This window comes from Schistocerca serialis, unplaced genomic scaffold, assembly GCF_023864345.2.
Source record: "Schistocerca serialis cubense isolate TAMUIC-IGC-003099 unplaced genomic scaffold, iqSchSeri2.2 HiC_scaffold_752, whole genome shotgun sequence".
In the NCBI taxonomy this organism is placed as follows: Eukaryota; Metazoa; Arthropoda; class Insecta; order Orthoptera; family Acrididae; genus Schistocerca; species Schistocerca serialis.
Window position 1 is genome coordinate 24,305 of NW_026048356.1, and position 19,681 is coordinate 43,985.

Genomic DNA, 19,681 nt, shown 5'->3' on the forward strand with positions numbered 1-19,681 from the left:
TCTCTTATTGCACCGGTATTTGGTAACTGAGAACGCCCCTAGCTCCATTATGGCTGGCAAAATTTATAATCCGGTTCTTCAGGGCTACTTCAAGTGCGCTTGCTACTGGCTTTCCTGAGCTCACCCTACTCGCCTTGTCACAGCTCTGTCAAAGTGTGATGCTAACTAATAATGAAAAACTCTTAGCCACGCTCAATCTTACATGCCACCCCTTGGTTGTTGCCGTCGCTAGTAAGATGAGGGTAGACTGTCGCACAATTAAGCTGAATCTCCACTCACGGTGCACATATCCCGCAAAGACAACCTTGTTTTCCGTTGCATGCAAAATTACCGTCTGCCTTTCTACCGAATTCCACCTACGTACTTTACTGGTGCCGCATTCTTGTTATATCCACGTGCTATAACAGGCGTCTACTCTTCATTGAGGAGCTGCAACCGGGGCTGAGTTCCACCTACGCTTCAGCACGGTCAAAATGGCAGGGCTCGTCCGGGATTTGAACCCGGGACCTCCTGCACCCAAAGCAGGAATCATACCCCTAGACCAACGAGCCACCTGCCTGGAGCAGTCAAGTTAATCCCAAGTAGTGGGCCTCACAGGGAACACAAACTTTCACGCGAATTCGCAAGATAAACGCTTTCTGCAGGCAGCACTCACCACTGTTGAGAAGAATATTAAAGGCAACGAATAAAAAGCGAAATAACTTCATCGAGCACTGCTTATGAACAGCCGGCAGTGCCTCAGTTTCGGTATGTGGTTTCTCAGGGTTAAGAGGAGGCGAATGCACTAAACAAAAGAACATCGGGAAACCAAGCACCAACTCATAACGAAAAGATTGCAAAATATACTGCAAGCAAAATTTCCAGAAGACGGATACTGAAGACGCCGCAGACAAAAGAATTATTCTATGCAGTAACGATTATCTAGGAAGCGTGAATTGCATGTGCTGCTCCACCACACAACTTCTTTTGATACTGTTTTACTTATTCTAAATTTTCATTACCTGATCGTCTCTAAAATACTGTGCGGTTATCACCTGGTTTCCAACAGCGATAGTAGTAAGTAAATCGACTACAAAGTCTTTCAAAGTAGGTCAGACACAAAAAAAAAAAAAAATCGGAGCTGCGTGTAGCTCATGTCATTCTGCTTTCAATCGTGAATCTCCGGCTGGGAGTAGTGGCGTACTTCTGTAATCCAAGCTTCTGGGAGGCCGTTGTGTGGGAGAGATCTGGAAACAACTACAGATTCGACCGTTCCACGAGCTCAGGAACGGCCGCGATGCCTTCATCGAGCTCTGCAGATCGACAGATGATAGTGTGGAAATTTCGGCAAGCGGTGGCTAAGGGTTAAGAGAAGCCAAACACACTAAACACAAGAAAGTCGGGAAACCGAAGCACACAACTCATAACGAAAAGATTGCGGAATGCAGTGCGAAAGCAAAACTTCGAGAAGACCAACTCTGAAGCCATCGGCGAGCTAGGAATTATTCCGCACAAGAAGCGATCATGTAGGAAGAGCGAGCCGAGGCTGTCGCTCGACCACACAATAAATTTTTGCTTAATCCCAATTTGCAGTACCGGTTCGACACTAGAATACTGCGCCTTGGTTCTTCCAAAAGCGATAGTAATAAGCACGTCGACTGCAGTGTCATTTGGGGTAGTGAGTCAGACATGGAGAGGATATGGGGCGGGTGGAATATGCAACGACAGGGGCATTGCAGGGCGGCCGCCGGCTCCTTGCGCTGTGGCGCACCGGTGCCGGCGGCGGCCTGGCTGGGCTGCTGGTGCCTCCATGTAGAGCTGCCGCCGAGCCCAGGCAAAGTGCCGCTAACGAAGCGATTGCCTTTGGTGACATCTTTTGCAATAACGACTGCGCGAATCGACGGTATCTCGTAAGGAAGGAAAGAGCAGCAGCAGCTGCCGCCGAGCCCAGGCGCCGTGCCTAACACGCAGAAGGTCCCCGGCTCGATTGCGGGCGGAAACCCGTTTTCGTCCCACTCAGCAAGACACTTGCTACGATCTCTACTGTGACCATTTAAATCAACTTCAAACGTTCCATCAGCAGGGTGCACATGGCTCAAATGAAACATGAAACGGTTTCAGAACTGGTTGTCGGATTTTAGCGCTGACTTGGAGGCCTGGAAATGCGCGAAACAGCCGCCGCCATGCGATTTGTTACCACACCGTTGTACAAAACGCAAGGGCTCGTCCGGGATTTGAACCCGGGACCTCCTGCACCCGAAGCAGGAATCATACCCCTAGACCAACGAGCCTATTCGTTCCGAAAACGCACTGCATGTGAATGACGCCACCTTTGATGGTCTCACCATGTAGGGCTGCAGCTCAGCCAGCGTTCTCCCTGTCTGTCGCGGTTGGATTGTTTCCATCGACGTCTTTTACTACAGGAACTTCACGAATCGGAGGGAGCTCGTAGCCGATGCCCTTGCTAACACAGAAGACAAACTGTTGCTATTACGAGTCTCCGGGTGGTACATCAAAAGAACCGTCGTTTCCGTGGTGTAGCGGTTATCACGTCTGCTTTACACGCAGAAGGTCCCCGGTTCGATCCCGGGCGGGAACACAACAATTTTAATCTATATTTCGGATTTCATTTCCGAGATGACCTCACGTCCGCGAATGCAGAGACAAGCAATGTCGTATGCTAGACGGATAGGGCGTCATTTTACTGTCAAATACTGTTGCTCTCTTATTGCACCGGTATTTGGTAACTGAGAACGCCCCTAGCTCCATTATGGCTGGCAAAATTTATAATCCGGTTCTTCAGGGCTACTTCAAGTGCGCTTGCTACTGGCTTTCCTGAGCTCACCCTACTCGCCTTGTCACAGCTCTGTCAAAGTGTGATGCTAACTAATAATGAAAAACTCTTAGCCACGCTCAATCTTACATGCCACCCCTTGGTTGTTGCCGTCGCTAGTAAGATGAGGGTAGACTGTCGCACAATTAAGCTGAATCTCCACTCACGGTGCACATATCCCGCAAAGACAACCTTGTTTTCCGTTGCATGCAAAATTACCGTCTGCCTTTCTACCGAATTCCACCTACGTACTTTACTGGTGCCGCATTCTTGTTATATCCACGTGCTATAACAGGCGTCTACTCTTCATTGAGGAGCTGCAACCGGGGCTGAGTTCCACCTACGCTTCAGCACGGTCAAAATGGCAGGGCTCGTCCGGGATTTGAACCCGGGACCTCCTGCACCCAAAGCAGGAATCATACCCCTAGACCAACGAGCCACCTGCCTGGAGCAGTCAAGTTAATCCCAAGTAGTGGGCCTCACAGGGAACACAAACTTTCACGCGAATTCGCAAGATAAACGCTTTCTGCAGGCAGCACTCACCACTGTTGAGAAGAATATTAAAGGCAACGAATAAAAAGCGAAATAACTTCATCGAGCACTGCTTATGAACAGCCGGCAGTGCCTCAGTTTCGGTATGTGGTTTCTCAGGGTTAAGAGGAGGCGAATGCACTAAACAAAAGAACATCGGGAAACCAAGCACCAACTCATAACGAAAAGATTGCAAAATATACTGCAAGCAAAATTTCCAGAAGACGGATACTGAAGACGCCGCAGACAAAAGAATTATTCTATGCAGTAACGATTATCTAGGAAGCGTGAATTGCATGTGCTGCTCCACCACACAACTTCTTTTGATACTGTTTTACTTATTCTAAATTTTCATTACCTGATCGTCTCTAAAATACTGTGCGGTTATCACCTGGTTTCCAACAGCGATAGTAGTAAGTAAATCGACTACAAAGTCTTTCAAAGTAGGTCAGACACAAAAAAAAAAAAAAATCGGAGCTGCGTGTAGCTCATGTCATTCTGCTTTCAATCGTGAATCTCCGGCTGGGAGTAGTGGCGTACTTCTGTAATCCAAGCTTCTGGGAGGCCGTTGTGTGGGAGAGATCTGGAAACAACTACAGATTCGACCGTTCCACGAGCTCAGGAACGGCCGCGATGCCTTCATCGAGCTCTGCAGATCGACAGATGATAGTGTGGAAATTTCGGCAAGCGGTGGCTAAGGGTTAAGAGAAGCCAAACACACTAAACACAAGAAAGTCGGGAAACCGAAGCACACAACTCATAACGAAAAGATTGCGGAATGCAGTGCGAAAGCAAAACTTCGAGAAGACCAACTCTGAAGCCATCGGCGAGCTAGGAATTATTCCGCACAAGAAGCGATCATGTAGGAAGAGCGAGCCGAGGCTGTCGCTCGACCACACAATAAATTTTTGCTTAATCCCAATTTGCAGTACCGGTTCGACACTAGAATACTGCGCCTTGGTTCTTCCAAAAGCGATAGTAATAAGCACGTCGACTGCAGTGTCATTTGGGGTAGTGAGTCAGACATGGAGAGGATATGGGGCGGGTGGAATATGCAACGACAGGGGCATTGCAGGGCGGCCGCCGGCTCCTTGCGCTGTGGCGCACCGGTGCCGGCGGCGGCCTGGCTGGGCTGCTGGTGCCTCCATGTAGAGCTGCCGCCGAGCCCAGGCAAAGTGCCGCTAACGAAGCGATTGCCTTTGGTGACATCTTTTGCAATAACGACTGCGCGAATCGACGGTATCTCGTAAGGAAGGAAAGAGCAGCAGCAGCTGCCGCCGAGCCCAGGCGCCGTGCCTAACACGCAGAAGGTCCCCGGCTCGATTGCGGGCGGAAACCCGTTTTCGTCCCACTCAGCAAGACACTTGCTACGATCTCTACTGTGACCATTTAAATCAACTTCAAACGTTCCATCAGCAGGGTGCACATGGCTCAAATGAAACATGAAACGGTTTCAGAACTGGTTGTCGGATTTTAGCGCTGACTTGGAGGCCTGGAAATGCGCGAAACAGCCGCCGCCATGCGATTTGTTACCACACCGTTGTACAAAACGCAAGGGCTCGTCCGGGATTTGAACCCGGGACCTCCTGCACCCGAAGCAGGAATCATACCCCTAGACCAACGAGCCTATTCGTTCCGAAAACGCACTGCATGTGAATGACGCCACCTTTGATGGTCTCACCATGTAGGGCTGCAGCTCAGCCAGCGTTCTCCCTGTCTGTCGCGGTTGGATTGTTTCCATCGACGTCTTTTACTACAGGAACTTCACGAATCGGAGGGAGCTCGTAGCCGATGCCCTTGCTAACACAGAAGACAAACTGTTGCTATTACGAGTCTCCGGGTGGTACATGAAAAGAACCGTCGTTTCCGTGGTGTAGCGGTTATCACGTCTGCTTTACACGCAGAAGGTCCCCGGTTCGATCCCGGGCGGGAACACAACAATTTTAATCTATATTTCGGATTTCATTTCCGAGATGACCTCACGTCCGCGAATGCAGAGACAAGCAATGTCGTATGCTAGACGGATAGGGCGTCATTTTACTGTCAAATACTGTTGCTCTCTTATTGCACCGGTATTTGGTAACTGAGAACGCCCCTAGCTCCATTATGGCTGGCAAAATTTATAATCCGGTTCTTCAGGGCTACTTCAAGTGCGCTTGCTACTGGCTTTCCTGAGCTCACCCTACTCGCCTTGTCACAGCTCTGTCAAAGTGTGATGCTAACTAATAATGAAAAACTCTTAGCCACGCTCAATCTTACATGCCACCCCTTGGTTGTTGCCGTCGCTAGTAAGATGAGGGTAGACTGTCGCACAATTAAGCTGAATCTCCACTCACGGTGCACATATCCCGCAAAGACAACCTTGTTTTCCGTTGCATGCAAAATTACCGTCTGCCTTTCTACCGAATTCCACCTACGTACTTTACTGGTGCCGCATTCTTGTTATATCCACGTGCTATAACAGGCGTCTACTCTTCATTGAGGAGCTGCAACCGGGGCTGAGTTCCACCTACGCTTCAGCACGGTCAAAATGGCAGGGCTCGTCCGGGATTTGAACCCGGGACCTCCTGCACCCAAAGCAGGAATCATACCCCTAGACCAACGAGCCACCTGCCTGGAGCAGTCAAGTTAATCCCAAGTAGTGGGCCTCACAGGGAACACAAACTTTCACGCGAATTCGCAAGATAAACGCTTTCTGCAGGCAGCACTCACCACTGTTGAGAAGAATATTAAAGGCAACGAATAAAAAGCGAAATAACTTCATCGAGCACTGCTTATGAACAGCCGGCAGTGCCTCAGTTTCGGTATGTGGTTTCTCAGGGTTAAGAGGAGGCGAATGCACTAAACAAAAGAACATCGGGAAACCAAGCACCAACTCATAACGAAAAGATTGCAAAATATACTGCAAGCAAAATTTCCAGAAGACGGATACTGAAGACGCCGCAGACAAAAGAATTATTCTATGCAGTAACGATTATCTAGGAAGCGTGAATTGCATGTGCTGCTCCACCACACAACTTCTTTTGATACTGTTTTACTTATTCTAAATTTTCATTACCTGATCGTCTCTAAAATACTGTGCGGTTATCACCTGGTTTCCAACAGCGATAGTAGTAAGTAAATCGACTACAAAGTCTTTCAAAGTAGGTCAGACACAAAAAAAAAAAAAATCGGAGCTGCGTGTAGCTCATGTCATTCTGCTTTCAATCGTGAATCTCCGGCTGGGAGTAGTGGCGTACTTCTGTAATCCAAGCTTCTGGGAGGCCGTTGTGTGGGAGAGATCTGGAAACAACTACAGATTCGACCGTTCCACGAGCTCAGGAACGGCCGCGATGCCTTCATCGAGCTCTGCAGATCGACAGATGATAGTGTGGAAATTTCGGCAAGCGGTGGCTAAGGGTTAAGAGAAGCCAAACACACTAAACACAAGAAAGTCGGGAAACCGAAGCACACAACTCATAACGAAAAGATTGCGGAATGCAGTGCGAAAGCAAAACTTCGAGAAGACCAACTCTGAAGCCATCGGCGAGCTAGGAATTATTCCGCACAAGAAGCGATCATGTAGGAAGAGCGAGCCGAGGCTGTCGCTCGACCACACAATAAATTTTTGCTTAATCCCAATTTGCAGTACCGGTTCGACACTAGAATACTGCGCCTTGGTTCTTCCAAAAGCGATAGTAATAAGCACGTCGACTGCAGTGTCATTTGGGGTAGTGAGTCAGACATGGAGAGGATATGGGGCGGGTGGAATATGCAACGACAGGGGCATTGCAGGGCGGCCGCCGGCTCCTTGCGCTGTGGCGCACCGGTGCCGGCGGCGGCCTGGCTGGGCTGCTGGTGCCTCCATGTAGAGCTGCCGCCGAGCCCAGGCAAAGTGCCGCTAACGAAGCGATTGCCTTTGGTGACATCTTTTGCAATAACGACTGCGCGAATCGACGGTATCTCGTAAGGAAGGAAAGAGCAGCAGCAGCTGCCGCCGAGCCCAGGCGCCGTGCCTAACACGCAGAAGGTCCCCGGCTCGATTGCGGGCGGAAACCCGTTTTCGTCCCACTCAGCAAGACACTTGCTACGATCTCTACTGTGACCATTTAAATCAACTTCAAACGTTCCATCAGCAGGGTGCACATGGCTCAAATGAAACATGAAACGGTTTCAGAACTGGTTGTCGGATTTTAGCGCTGACTTGGAGGCCTGGAAATGCGCGAAACAGCCGCCGCCATGCGATTTGTTACCACACCGTTGTACAAAACGCAAGGGCTCGTCCGGGATTTGAACCCGGGACCTCCTGCACCCGAAGCAGGAATCATACCCCTAGACCAACGAGCCTATTCGTTCCGAAAACGCACTGCATGTGAATGACGCCACCTTTGATGGTCTCACCATGTAGGGCTGCAGCTCAGCCAGCGTTCTCCCTGTCTGTCGCGGTTGGATTGTTTCCATCGACGTCTTTTACTACAGGAACTTCACGAATCGGAGGGAGCTCGTAGCCGATGCCCTTGCTAACACAGAAGACAAACTGTTGCTATTACGAGTCTCCGGGTGGTACATCAAAAGAACCGTCGTTTCCGTGGTGTAGCGGTTATCACGTCTGCTTTACACGCAGAAGGTCCCCGGTTCGATCCCGGGCGGGAACACAACAATTTTAATCTATATTTCGGATTTCATTTCCGAGATGACCTCACGTCCGCGAATGCAGAGACAAGCAATGTCGTATGCTAGACGGATAGGGCGTCATTTTACTGTCAAATACTGTTGCTCTCTTATTGCACCGGTATTTGGTAACTGAGAACGCCCCTAGCTCCATTATGGCTGGCAAAATTTATAATCCGGTTCTTCAGGGCTACTTCAAGTGCGCTTGCTACTGGCTTTCCTGAGCTCACCCTACTCGCCTTGTCACAGCTCTGTCAAAGTGTGATGCTAACTAATAATGAAAAACTCTTAGCCACGCTCAATCTTACATGCCACCCCTTGGTTGTTGCCGTCGCTAGTAAGATGAGGGTAGACTGTCGCACAATTAAGCTGAATCTCCACTCACGGTGCACATATCCCGCAAAGACAACCTTGTTTTCCGTTGCATGCAAAATTACCGTCTGCCTTTCTACCGAATTCCACCTACGTACTTTACTGGTGCCGCATTCTTGTTATATCCACGTGCTATAACAGGCGTCTACTCTTCATTGAGGAGCTGCAACCGGGGCTGAGTTCCACCTACGCTTCAGCACGGTCAAAATGGCAGGGCTCGTCCGGGATTTGAACCCGGGACCTCCTGCACCCAAAGCAGGAATCATACCCCTAGACCAACGAGCCACCTGCCTGGAGCAGTCAAGTTAATCCCAAGTAGTGGGCCTCACAGGGAACACAAACTTTCACGCGAATTCGCAAGATAAACGCTTTCTGCAGGCAGCACTCACCACTGTTGAGAAGAATATTAAAGGCAACGAATAAAAAGCGAAATAACTTCATCGAGCACTGCTTATGAACAGCCGGCAGTGCCTCAGTTTCGGTATGTGGTTTCTCAGGGTTAAGAGGAGGCGAATGCACTAAACAAAAGAACATCGGGAAACCAAGCACCAACTCATAACGAAAAGATTGCAAAATATACTGCAAGCAAAATTTCCAGAAGACGGATACTGAAGACGCCGCAGACAAAAGAATTATTCTATGCAGTAACGATTATCTAGGAAGCGTGAATTGCATGTGCTGCTCCACCACACAACTTCTTTTGATACTGTTTTACTTATTCTAAATTTTCATTACCTGATCGTCTCTAAAATACTGTGCGGTTATCACCTGGTTTCCAACAGCGATAGTAGTAAGTAAATCGACTACAAAGTCTTTCAAAGTAGGTCAGACACAAAAAAAAAAAAAATCGGAGCTGCGTGTAGCTCATGTCATTCTGCTTTCAATCGTGAATCTCCGGCCGGGAGTAGTGGCGTACTTCTGTAATCCAAGCTTCTGGGAGGCCGTTGTGTGGGAGAGATCTGGAAACAACTACAGATTCGACCGTTCCACGAGCTCAGGAACGGCCGCGATGCCTTCATCGAGCTCTGCAGATCGACAGATGATAGTGTGGAAATTTCGGCAAGCGGTGGCTAAGGGTTAAGAGAAGCCAAACACACTAAACACAAGAAAGTCGGGAAACCGAAGCACACAACTCATAACGAAAAGATTGCGGAATGCAGTGCGAAAGCAAAACTTCGAGAAGACCAACTCTGAAGCCATCGGCGAGCTAGGAATTATTCCGCACAAGAAGCGATCATGTAGGAAGAGCGAGCCGAGGCTGTCGCTCGACCACACAATAAATTTTTGCTTAATCCCAATTTGCAGTACCGGTTCGACACTAGAATACTGCGCCTTGGTTCTTCCAAAAGCGATAGTAATAAGCACGTCGACTGCAGTGTCATTTGGGGTAGTGAGTCAGACATGGAGAGGATATGGGGCGGGTGGAATATGCAACGACAGGGGCATTGCAGGGCGGCCGCCGGCTCCTTGCGCTGTGGCGCACCGGTGCCGGCGGCGGCCTGGCTGGGCTGCTGGTGCCTCCATGTAGAGCTGCCGCCGAGCCCAGGCAAAGTGCCGCTAACGAAGCGATTGCCTTTGGTGACATCTTTTGCAATAACGACTGCGCGAATCGACGGTATCTCGTAAGGAAGGAAAGAGCAGCAGCAGCTGCCGCCGAGCCCAGGCGCCGTGCCTAACACGCAGAAGGTCCCCGGCTCGATTGCGGGCGGAAACCCGTTTTCGTCCCACTCAGCAAGACACTTGCTACGATCTCTACTGTGACCATTTAAATCAACTTCAAACGTTCCATCAGCAGGGTGCACATGGCTCAAATGAAACATGAAACGGTTTCAGAACTGGTTGTCGGATTTTAGCGCTGACTTGGAGGCCTGGAAATGCGCGAAACAGCCGCCGCCATGCGATTTGTTACCACACCGTTGTACAAAACGCAAGGGCTCGTCCGGGATTTGAACCCGGGACCTCCTGCACCCGAAGCAGGAATCATACCCCTAGACCAACGAGCCTATTCGTTCCGAAAACGCACTGCATGTGAATGACGCCACCTTTGATGGTCTCACCATGTAGGGCTGCAGCTCAGCCAGCGTTCTCCCTGTCTGTCGCGGTTGGATTGTTTCCATCGACGTCTTTTACTACAGGAACTTCACGAATCGGAGGGAGCTCGTAGCCGATGCCCTTGCTAACACAGAAGACAAACTGTTGCTATTACGAGTTTCCGGGTGGTACATGAAAAGAACCGTCGTTTCCGTGGTGTAGCGGTTATCACGTCTGCTTTACACGCAGAAGGTCCCCGGTTCGATCCCGGGCGGGAACACAACAATTTTAATCTATATTTCGGATTTCATTTCCGAGATGACCTCACGTCCGCGAATGCAGAGACAAGCAATGTCGTATGCTAGACGGATAGGGCGTCATTTTACTGTCAAATACTGTTGCTCTCTTATTGCACCGGTATTTGGTAACTGAGAACGCCCCTAGCTCCATTATGGCTGGCAAAATTTATAATCCGGTTCTTCAGGGCTACTTCAAGTGCGCTTGCTACTGGCTTTCCTGAGCTCACCCTACTCGCCTTGTCACAGCTCTGTCAAAGTGTGATGCTAACTAATAATGAAAAACTCTTAGCCACGCTCAATCTTACATGCCACCCCTTGGTTGTTGCCGTCGCTAGTAAGATGAGGGTAGACTGTCGCACAATTAAGCTGAATCTCCACTCACGGTGCACATATCCCGCAAAGACAACCTTGTTTTCCGTTGCATGCAAAATTACCGTCTGCCTTTCTACCGAATTCCACCTACGTACTTTACTGGTGCCGCATTCTTGTTATATCCACGTGCTATAACAGGCGTCTACTCTTCATTGAGGAGCTGCAACCGGGGCTGAGTTCCACCTACGCTTCAGCACGGTCAAAATGGCAGGGCTCGTCCGGGATTTGAACCCGGGACCTCCTGCACCCAAAGCAGGAATCATACCCCTAGACCAACGAGCCACCTGCCTGGAGCAGTCAAGTTAATCCCAAGTAGTGGGCCTCACAGGGAACACAAACTTTCACGCGAATTCGCAAGATAAACGCTTTCTGCAGGCAGCACTCACCACTGTTGAGAAGAATATTAAAGGCAACGAATAAAAAGCGAAATAACTTCATCGAGCACTGCTTATGAACAGCCGGCAGTGCCTCAGTTTCGGTATGTGGTTTCTCAGGGTTAAGAGGAGGCGAATGCACTAAACAAAAGAACATCGGGAAACCAAGCACCAACTCATAACGAAAAGATTGCAAAATATACTGCAAGCAAAATTTCCAGAAGACGGATACTGAAGACGCCGCAGACAAAAGAATTATTCTATGCAGTAACGATTATCTAGGAAGCGTGAATTGCATGTGCTGCTCCACCACACAACTTCTTTTGATACTGTTTTACTTATTCTAAATTTTCATTACCTGATCGTCTCTAAAATACTGTGCAGTTATCACCTGGTTTCCAACAGCGATAGTAGTAAGTAAATCGACTACAAAGTCTTTCAAAGTAGGTCAGACACAAAAAAAAAAAAAATCGGAGCTGCGTGTAGCTCATGTCATTCTGCTTTCAATCGTGAATCTCCGGCTGGGAGTAGTGGCGTACTTCTGTAATCCAAGCTTCTGGGAGGCCGTTGTGTGGGAGAGATCTGGAAACAACTACAGATTCGACCGTTCCACGAGCTCAGGAACGGCCGCGATGCCTTCATCGAGCTCTGCAGATCGACAGATGATAGTGTGGAAATTTCGGCAAGCGGTGGCTAAGGGTTAAGAGAAGCCAAACACACTAAACACAAGAAAGTCGGGAAACCGAAGCACACAACTCATAACGAAAAGATTGCGGAATGCAGTGCGAAAGCAAAACTTCGAGAACACCAACTATGAAGCCGTCGGCGAGCTAGGAATTATTCCGCACAAGAAGCGATCATGTAGGAAGAGCGAGCCGAGGCTGTCGCTCGACCACACAATAAATTTTTGCTTAATCCCAATTTGCAGTACCGGTTCGACACTAGAATACTGCGCCTTGGTTCTTCCAAAAGCGATAGTAATAAGCACGTCGACTGCAGTGTCATTTGGGGTAGTGAGTCAGACATGGAGAGGATATGGGGCGGGTGGAATATGCAACGACAGGGGCATTGCAGGGCGGCCGCCGGCTCCTTGCGCTGTGGCGCACCGGTGCCGGCGGCGGCCTGGCTTGGCTGCTGGTGCATTCATGTAGAGCTGCCGCCGAGCCCAGGCAAAGTGCCGCTAACGAAGCGATTGCCTTTGGTGACATCTTTTGCAATAACGACTGCGCGAATCGACGGTATCTCGTAAGGAAGGAAAGAGCAGCAGCAGCTGCCGCCGAGCCCAGGCGCCGTGCCTAACACGCAGAAGGTCCCCGGCTCGATTGCGGGCGGAAACCCGTTTTCGTCCCACTCAGCAAGACACTTGCTACGATCTCTACTGTGACCATTTAAATCAACTTCAAACGTTCCATCAGCAGGGTGCACATGGCTCAAATGAAACATGAAACGGTTTCAGAACTGGTTGTCGGATTTTAGCGCTGACTTGGAGGCCTGGAAATGCGCGAAACAGCCGCCGCCATGCGATTTGTTACCACACCGTTGTACAAAACGCAAGGACTCGTCCGGGATTTGAACCCGGGACCTCCTGCACCCGAAGCAGGAATCATACCCCTAGACCAACGAGCCTATTCGTTCCGAAAACGCACTGCATGTGAATGACGCCACCTTTGATGGTCTCACCATGTAGGGCTGCAGCTCAGCCAGCGTTCTCCCTGTCTGTCGCGGTTGGATTGTTTCCATCGACGTCTTTTACTACAGGAACTTCACGAATCGGAGGGAGCTCGTAGCCGATGCCCTTGCTAACACAGAAGACAAACTGTTGCTATTACGAGTCTCCGGGTGGTACATGAAAAGAACCGTCGTTTCCGTGGTGTAGCGGTTATCACGTCTGCTTTACACGCAGAAGGTCCCCGGTTCGATCCCGGGCGGGAACACAACAATTTTAATCTATATTTCGGATTTCATTTCCGAGATGACCTCACGTCCGCGAATGCAGAGACAAGCAATGTCGTATGCTAGACGGATAGGGCGTCATTTTACTGTCAAATACTGTTGCTCTCTTATTGCACCGGTATTTGGTAACTGAGAACGCCCCTAGCTCCATTATGGCTGGCAAAATTTATAATCCGGTTCTTCAGGGCTACTTCAAGTGCGCTTGCTACTGGCTTTCCTGAGCTCACCCTACTCGCCTTGTCACAGCTCTGTCAAAGTGTGATGCTAACTAATAATGAAAAACTCTTAGCCACGCTCAATCTTACATGCCACCCCTTGGTTGTTGCCGTCGCTAGTAAGATGAGGGTAGACTGTCGCACAATTAAGCTGAATCTCCACTCACGGTGCACATATCCCGCAAAGACAACCTTGTTTTCCGTTGCATGCAAAATTACCGTCTGCCTTTCTACCGAATTCCACCTACGTACTTTACCGGTGCCGCATTCTTGTTATATCCACGTGCTATAACAGGCGTCTACTCTTCATTGAGGAGCTGCAACCGGGGCTGAGTTCCACCTACGCTTCAGCACGGTCAAAATGGCAGGGCTCGTCCGGGATTTGAACCCGGGACCTCCTGCACCCAAAGCAGGAATCATACCCCTAGACCAACGAGCCACCTGCCTGGAGCAGTCAAGTTAATCCCAAGTAGTGGGCCTCACAGGGAACACAAACTTTCACGCGAATTCGCAAGATAAACGCTTTCTGCAGGCAGCACTCACCACTGTTGAGAAGAATATTAAAGGCAACGAATAAAAAGCGAAATAACTTCATCGAGCACTGCTTATGAACAGCCGGCAGTGCCTCAGTTTCGGTATGTGGTTTCTCAGGGTTAAGAGGAGGCGAATGCACTAAACAAAAGAACATCGGGAAACCAAGCACCAACTCATAACGAAAAGATTGCAAAATATACTGCAAGCAAAATTTCCAGAAGACGGATACTGAAGACGCCGCAGACAAAAGAATTATTCTATGCAGTAACGATTATCTAGGAAGCGTGAATTGCATGTGCTGCTCCACCACACAACTTCTTTTGATACTGTTTTACTTATTCTAAATTTTCATTACCTGATCGTCTCTAAAATACTGTGCGGTTATCACCTGGTTTCCAACAGCGATAGTAGTAAGTAAATCGACTACAAAGTCTTTCAAAGTAGGTCAGACACAAAAAAAAAAAAAATCGGAGCTGCGTGTAGCTCATGTCATTCTGCTTTCAATCGTGAATCTCCGGCCGGGAGTAGTGGCGTACTTCTGTAATCCAAGCTTCTGGGAGGCCGTTGTGTGGGAGAGATCTGGAAACAACTACAGATTCGACCGTTCCACGAGCTCAGGAACGGCCGCGATGCCTTCATCGAGCTCTGCAGATCGACAGATGATAGTGTGGAAATTTCGGCAAGCGGTGGCTAAGGGTTAAGAGAAGCCAAACACACTAAACACAAGAAAGTCGGGAAACCGAAGCACACAACTCATAACGAAAAGATTGCGGAATGCAGTGCGAAAGCAAAACTTCGAGAAGACCAACTCTGAAGCCATCGGCGAGCTAGGAATTATTCCGCACAAGAAGCGATCATGTAGGAAGAGCGAGCCGAGGCTGTCGCTCGACCACACAATAAATTTTTGCTTAATCCCAATTTGCAGTACCGGTTCGACACTAGAATACTGCGCCTTGGTTCTTCCAAAAGCGATAGTAATAAGCACGTCGACTGCAGTGTCATTTGGGGTAGTGAGTCAGACATGGAGAGGATATGGGGCGGGTGGAATATGCAACGACAGGGGCATTGCAGGGCGGCCGCCGGCTCCTTGCGCTGTGGCGCACCGGTGCCGGCGGCGGCCTGGCTGGGCTGCTGGTGCCTCCATGTAGAGCTGCCGCCGAGCCCAGGCAAAGTGCCGCTAACGAAGCGATTGCCTTTGGTGACATCTTTTGCAATAACGACTGCGCGAATCGACGGTATCTCGTAAGGAAGGAAAGAGCAGCAGCAGCTGCCGCCGAGCCCAGGCGCCGTGCCTAACACGCAGAAGGTCCCCGGCTCGATTGCGGGCGGAAACCCGTTTTCGTCCCACTCAGCAAGACACTTGCTACGATCTCTACTGTGACCATTTAAATCAACTTCAAACGTTCCATCAGCAGGGTGCACATGGCTCAAATGAAACATGAAACGGTTTCAGAACTGGTTGTCGGATTTTAGCGCTGACTTGGAGGCCTGGAAATGCGCGAAACAGCCGCCGCCATGCGATTTGTTACCACACCGTTGTACAAAACGCAAGGACTCGTCCGGGATTTGAACCCGGGACCTCCTGCACCCGAAGCAGGAATCATACCCCTAGACCAACGAGCCTATTCGTTCCGAAAACGCACTGCATGTGAATGACGCCACCTTTGATGGTCTCACCATGTAGGGCTGCAGCTCAGCCAGCGTTCTCCCTGTCTGTCGCGGTTGGATTGTTTCCATCGACGTCTTTTACTACAGGAACTTCACGAATCGGAGGGAGCTCGTAGCCGATGCCCTTGCTAACACAGAAGACAAACTGTTGCTATTACGAGTCTCCGGGTGGTACATCAAAAGAACCGTCGTTTCCGTGGTGTAGCGGTTATCACGTCTGCTTTACACGCAGAAGGTCCCCGGTTCGATCCCGGGCGGGAACACAACAATTTTAATCTATATTTCGGATTTCATTTCCGAGATGACCTCACGTCCGCGAATGCAGAGACAAGCAATGTCGTATGCTAGACGGATAGGGCGTCATTTTACTGTCAAATACTGTTGCTCTCTTATTGCACCGGTATTTGGTAACTGAGAACGCCCCTAGCTCCATTATGGCTGGCAAAATTTATAATCCGGTTCTTCAGGGCTACTTCAAGTGCGCTTGCTACTGGCTTTCCTGAGCTCACCCTACTCGCCTTGTCACAGCTCTGTCAAAGTGTGATGCTAACTAATAATGAAAAACTCTTAGCCACGCTCAATCTTACATGCCACCCCTTGGTTGTTGCCGTCGCTAGTAAGATGAGGGTAGACTGTCGCACAATTAAGCTGAATCTCCACTCACGGTGCACATATCCCGCAAAGACAACCTTGTTTTCCGTTGCATGCAAAATTACCGTCTGCCTTTCTACCGAATTCCACCTACGTACTTTACCGGTGCCGCATTCTTGTTATATCCACGTGCTATAACAGGCGTCTACTCTTCATTGAGGAGCTGCAACCGGGGCTGAGTTCCACCTACGCTTCAGCACGGTCAAAATGGCAGGGCTCGTCCGGGATTTGAACCCGGGACCTCCTGCACCCAAAGCAGGAATCATACCCCTAGACCAACGAGCCACCTGGCTGGAGCAATCAAGTTAATCCCAAGTAGTGGGCCTCACAGGGAACACAAACTTTCACGCGAATTCGCAAGATAAACGCTTTCTGCAGGCAGCACTCACCACTGTTGAGAAGAATATTAAAGGCAACGAATAAAAAGCGAAATAACTTCATCGAGCACTGCTTATGAACAGCCGGCAGTGCCTCAGTTTCGGTATGTGGTTTCTCAGGGTTAAGAGGAGGCGAATGCACTAAACAAAAGAACATCGGGAAACCAAGCACCAACTCATAACGAAAAGATTGCAAAATATACTGCAAGCAAAATTTCCAGAAGACGGATACTGAAGACGCCGCAGACAAAAGAATTATTCTATGCAGTAACGATTATCTAGGAAGCGTGAATTGCATGTGCTGCTCCACCACACAACTTCTTTTGATACTGTTTTACTTATTCTAAATTTTCATTACCTGATCGTCTCTAGAATACTGTGTGGTTATCACCTGGTTTCCAACAGCGATAGTAGTAAGTAAATCGACTACAAAGTCTTTCAAAGTAGGTCAGACACCAAAAAAAAAAAAATCGGAGCTGCGTGTAGCTCATGTCATTCTGCTTTCAATCGTGAATCTCCGGCTGGGAGTAGTGGCGTACTTCTGTAATCCAAGCTTCTGGGAGGCCGTTGTGTGGGAGAGATCTGGAAACAACTACAGATTCGACCGTTCCACGAGCTCAGGAACGGCCGCGATGCCTTCATCGAGCTCTGCAGATCGACAGATGATAGTGTGGAAATTTCGGCAAGCGGTGGCTAAGGGTTAAGAGAAGCCAAACACACTAAACACAAGAAAGTCGGGAAACCGAAGCACACAACTCATAACGAAAAGATTGCGGAATGCAGTGCGAAAGCAAAACTTCGAGAAGACCAACTCTGAAGCCATCGGCGAGCTAGGAATTATTCCGCACAAGAAGCGATCATGCAGGAAGAGCGAGCCGAGGCTGTCGCTCGACCACACAATAAATTTTTGCTTAATCCCAATTTGCAGTACCGGTTCGACACTAGAATACTGCGCCTTGGTTCTTCCAAAAGCGATAGTAATAAGCACGTCGACTGCAGTGTCATTTGGGGTAGTGAGTCAGACATGGAGAGGATATGGGGCGGGTGGAATATGCAACGACAGGGGCATTGCAGGGCGGCCGCCGGCTCCTTGCGCTGTGGCGCACCGGTGCCGGCGGCGGCCTGGCTGGGCTGCTGGTGCCTCCATGTAGAGCTGCCGCCGAGCCCAGGCAAAGTGCCGCTAACGAAGCGATTGCCTTTGGTGACATCTTTTGCAATAACGACTGCGCGAATCGACGGTATCTCGTAAGGAAGGAAAGAGCAGCAGCAGCTGCCGCCGAGCCCAGGCGCCGTGCCTAACACGCAGAAGGTCCCCGGCTCGATTGCGGGCGGAAACCCGTTTTCGTCCCACTCAGCAAGACACTTGCTACGATCTCTACTGTGACCATTTAAATCAACTTCAAACGTTCCATCAGCAGGGTGCACATGGCTCAAATGAAACATGAAACGGTTTCAGAACTGGTTGTCGGATTTTAGCGCTGACTTGGAGGCCTGGAAATGCGCGAAACAGCCGCCGCCATGCGATTTGTTACCACACCGTTGTACAAAACGCAAGGGCTCGTCCGGGATTTGAACCCGGGACCTCCTGCACCCGAAGCAGGAATCATACCCCTAGACCAACGAGCCTATTCGTTCCGAAAACGCACTGCATGTGAATGACGCCACCTTTGATGGTCTCACCATGTAGGGCTGCAGCTCAGCCAGCGTTCTCCCTGTCTGTCGCGGTTGGATTGTTTCCATCGACGTCTTTTACTACAGGAACTTCACGAATCGGAGGGAGCTCGTAGCCGATGCCCTTGCTAACACAGAAGACAAACTGTTGCTATTACGAGTCTCCGGGTGGTACATGAAAAGAACCGTCGTTTCCGTGGTGTAGCGGTTATCACGTCTGCTTTACACGCAGAAGGTCCCCGGTTCGATCCCGGGCGGGAACACAACAATTTTAATCTATATTTCGGATTTCATTTCCGAGATGACCTCACGTCCGCGAATGCAGAGACAAGCAATGTCGTATGCTAGACGGATAGGGCGTCATTTTACTGTCAAATACTGTTGCTCTCTTATTGCACCGGTATTTGGTAACTGAGAACGCCCCTAGCTCCATTATGGCTGGCAAAATTTATAATCCGGTTCTTCAGGGCTACTTCAAGTGCGCTTGCTACTGGCTTTCCTGAGCTCACCCTACTCGCCTTGTCACAGCTCTGTCAAAGTGTGATGCTAACTAATAATGAAAAACTCTTAGCCACGCTCAATCTTACATGCCACCCCTTGGTTGTTGCCGTCGCTAGTAAGATGAGGGTAGACTGTCGCACAATTAAGCTGAATCTCCACTCACGGTGCACATATCCCGCAAAGACAACCTTGTTTTCCGTTGCATGCAAAATTACCGTCTGCCTTTCTACCGAATTCCACCTACGTACTTTACCGGTGCCGCATTCTTGTTATATCCACGTGCTATAACAGGCGTCTACTCTTCATTGAGGAGCTGCAACCGGGGCTGAGTTCCACCTACGCTTCAGCACGGTCAAAATGGCAGGGCTCGTCCGGGATTTGAACCCGGGACCTCCTGCACCCAAAGCAGGAATCATACCCCTAGACCAACGAGCCACCTGGCTGGAGCAGTCAAGTTAATCCCAAGTAGTGGGCCTCACAGGGAACACAAACTTTCACGCGAATTCGCAAGATAAACGCTTTCTGCAGGCAGCACTCACCACTGTTGAGAAGAATATTAAAGGCAACGAATAAAAAGCGAAATAACTTCATCGAGCACTGCTTATGAACAGCCGGCAGTGCCTCAGTTTCGGTATGTGGTTTCTCAGGGTTAAGAGGAGGCGAATGCACT

At 49.6% G+C, this 19,681-nt stretch overlaps 22 non-coding genes across 22 annotated transcripts; 7 read left to right on the forward strand and 15 right to left on the reverse strand.

The window, feature by feature from the left end:
- Positions 1 to 479: 479 nt before the first annotated feature.
- On the reverse strand, positions 480 to 551 carry Trnap-ugg (transfer RNA proline (anticodon UGG)). The gene has a single exon. It is a non-coding gene; the product is annotated as a tRNA-Pro (tRNA).
- A 1,647-nt stretch (positions 552 to 2,198) lies between these two features.
- On the reverse strand, positions 2,199 to 2,270 carry Trnap-cgg (transfer RNA proline (anticodon CGG)). The gene has a single exon. It is a non-coding gene; the product is annotated as a tRNA-Pro (tRNA).
- Positions 2,271 to 2,505: 235 nt separating this feature from the next.
- Positions 2,506 to 2,578, forward strand: Trnav-uac (transfer RNA valine (anticodon UAC)). The gene has a single exon. It is a non-coding gene; the product is annotated as a tRNA-Val (tRNA).
- A 601-nt stretch (positions 2,579 to 3,179) lies between these two features.
- Trnap-ugg (transfer RNA proline (anticodon UGG)) lies at positions 3,180 to 3,251 on the reverse strand. Its single transcript has one exon. It is a non-coding gene; the product is annotated as a tRNA-Pro (tRNA).
- A 1,647-nt stretch (positions 3,252 to 4,898) lies between these two features.
- On the reverse strand, positions 4,899 to 4,970 carry Trnap-cgg (transfer RNA proline (anticodon CGG)). The gene has a single exon. It is a non-coding gene; the product is annotated as a tRNA-Pro (tRNA).
- Positions 4,971 to 5,205: 235 nt separating this feature from the next.
- On the forward strand, positions 5,206 to 5,278 carry Trnav-uac (transfer RNA valine (anticodon UAC)). The gene has a single exon. It is a non-coding gene; the product is annotated as a tRNA-Val (tRNA).
- Positions 5,279 to 5,879: 601 nt separating this feature from the next.
- On the reverse strand, positions 5,880 to 5,951 carry Trnap-ugg (transfer RNA proline (anticodon UGG)). Its single transcript has one exon. It is a non-coding gene; the product is annotated as a tRNA-Pro (tRNA).
- A 1,646-nt stretch (positions 5,952 to 7,597) lies between these two features.
- Trnap-cgg (transfer RNA proline (anticodon CGG)) lies at positions 7,598 to 7,669 on the reverse strand. Its single transcript has one exon. It is a non-coding gene; the product is annotated as a tRNA-Pro (tRNA).
- Positions 7,670 to 7,904: 235 nt separating this feature from the next.
- On the forward strand, positions 7,905 to 7,977 carry Trnav-uac (transfer RNA valine (anticodon UAC)). Its single transcript has one exon. It is a non-coding gene; the product is annotated as a tRNA-Val (tRNA).
- A 601-nt stretch (positions 7,978 to 8,578) lies between these two features.
- On the reverse strand, positions 8,579 to 8,650 carry Trnap-ugg (transfer RNA proline (anticodon UGG)). The gene has a single exon. It is a non-coding gene; the product is annotated as a tRNA-Pro (tRNA).
- A 1,646-nt stretch (positions 8,651 to 10,296) lies between these two features.
- On the reverse strand, positions 10,297 to 10,368 carry Trnap-cgg (transfer RNA proline (anticodon CGG)). The gene has a single exon. It is a non-coding gene; the product is annotated as a tRNA-Pro (tRNA).
- Positions 10,369 to 10,603: 235 nt separating this feature from the next.
- Positions 10,604 to 10,676, forward strand: Trnav-uac (transfer RNA valine (anticodon UAC)). The gene has a single exon. It is a non-coding gene; the product is annotated as a tRNA-Val (tRNA).
- A 601-nt stretch (positions 10,677 to 11,277) lies between these two features.
- Trnap-ugg (transfer RNA proline (anticodon UGG)) lies at positions 11,278 to 11,349 on the reverse strand. The gene has a single exon. It is a non-coding gene; the product is annotated as a tRNA-Pro (tRNA).
- A 1,646-nt stretch (positions 11,350 to 12,995) lies between these two features.
- Positions 12,996 to 13,067, reverse strand: Trnap-cgg (transfer RNA proline (anticodon CGG)). Its single transcript has one exon. It is a non-coding gene; the product is annotated as a tRNA-Pro (tRNA).
- Positions 13,068 to 13,302: 235 nt separating this feature from the next.
- Positions 13,303 to 13,375, forward strand: Trnav-uac (transfer RNA valine (anticodon UAC)). Its single transcript has one exon. It is a non-coding gene; the product is annotated as a tRNA-Val (tRNA).
- A 601-nt stretch (positions 13,376 to 13,976) lies between these two features.
- Trnap-ugg (transfer RNA proline (anticodon UGG)) lies at positions 13,977 to 14,048 on the reverse strand. The gene has a single exon. It is a non-coding gene; the product is annotated as a tRNA-Pro (tRNA).
- Positions 14,049 to 15,694: 1,646 nt separating this feature from the next.
- Trnap-cgg (transfer RNA proline (anticodon CGG)) lies at positions 15,695 to 15,766 on the reverse strand. Its single transcript has one exon. It is a non-coding gene; the product is annotated as a tRNA-Pro (tRNA).
- Positions 15,767 to 16,001: 235 nt separating this feature from the next.
- Trnav-uac (transfer RNA valine (anticodon UAC)) lies at positions 16,002 to 16,074 on the forward strand. Its single transcript has one exon. It is a non-coding gene; the product is annotated as a tRNA-Val (tRNA).
- A 601-nt stretch (positions 16,075 to 16,675) lies between these two features.
- Positions 16,676 to 16,747, reverse strand: Trnap-ugg (transfer RNA proline (anticodon UGG)). The gene has a single exon. It is a non-coding gene; the product is annotated as a tRNA-Pro (tRNA).
- Positions 16,748 to 18,393: 1,646 nt separating this feature from the next.
- Positions 18,394 to 18,465, reverse strand: Trnap-cgg (transfer RNA proline (anticodon CGG)). Its single transcript has one exon. It is a non-coding gene; the product is annotated as a tRNA-Pro (tRNA).
- Positions 18,466 to 18,700: 235 nt separating this feature from the next.
- Trnav-uac (transfer RNA valine (anticodon UAC)) lies at positions 18,701 to 18,773 on the forward strand. Its single transcript has one exon. It is a non-coding gene; the product is annotated as a tRNA-Val (tRNA).
- Positions 18,774 to 19,374: 601 nt separating this feature from the next.
- Positions 19,375 to 19,446, reverse strand: Trnap-ugg (transfer RNA proline (anticodon UGG)). Its single transcript has one exon. It is a non-coding gene; the product is annotated as a tRNA-Pro (tRNA).
- Positions 19,447 to 19,681: the final 235 nt, after the last annotated feature.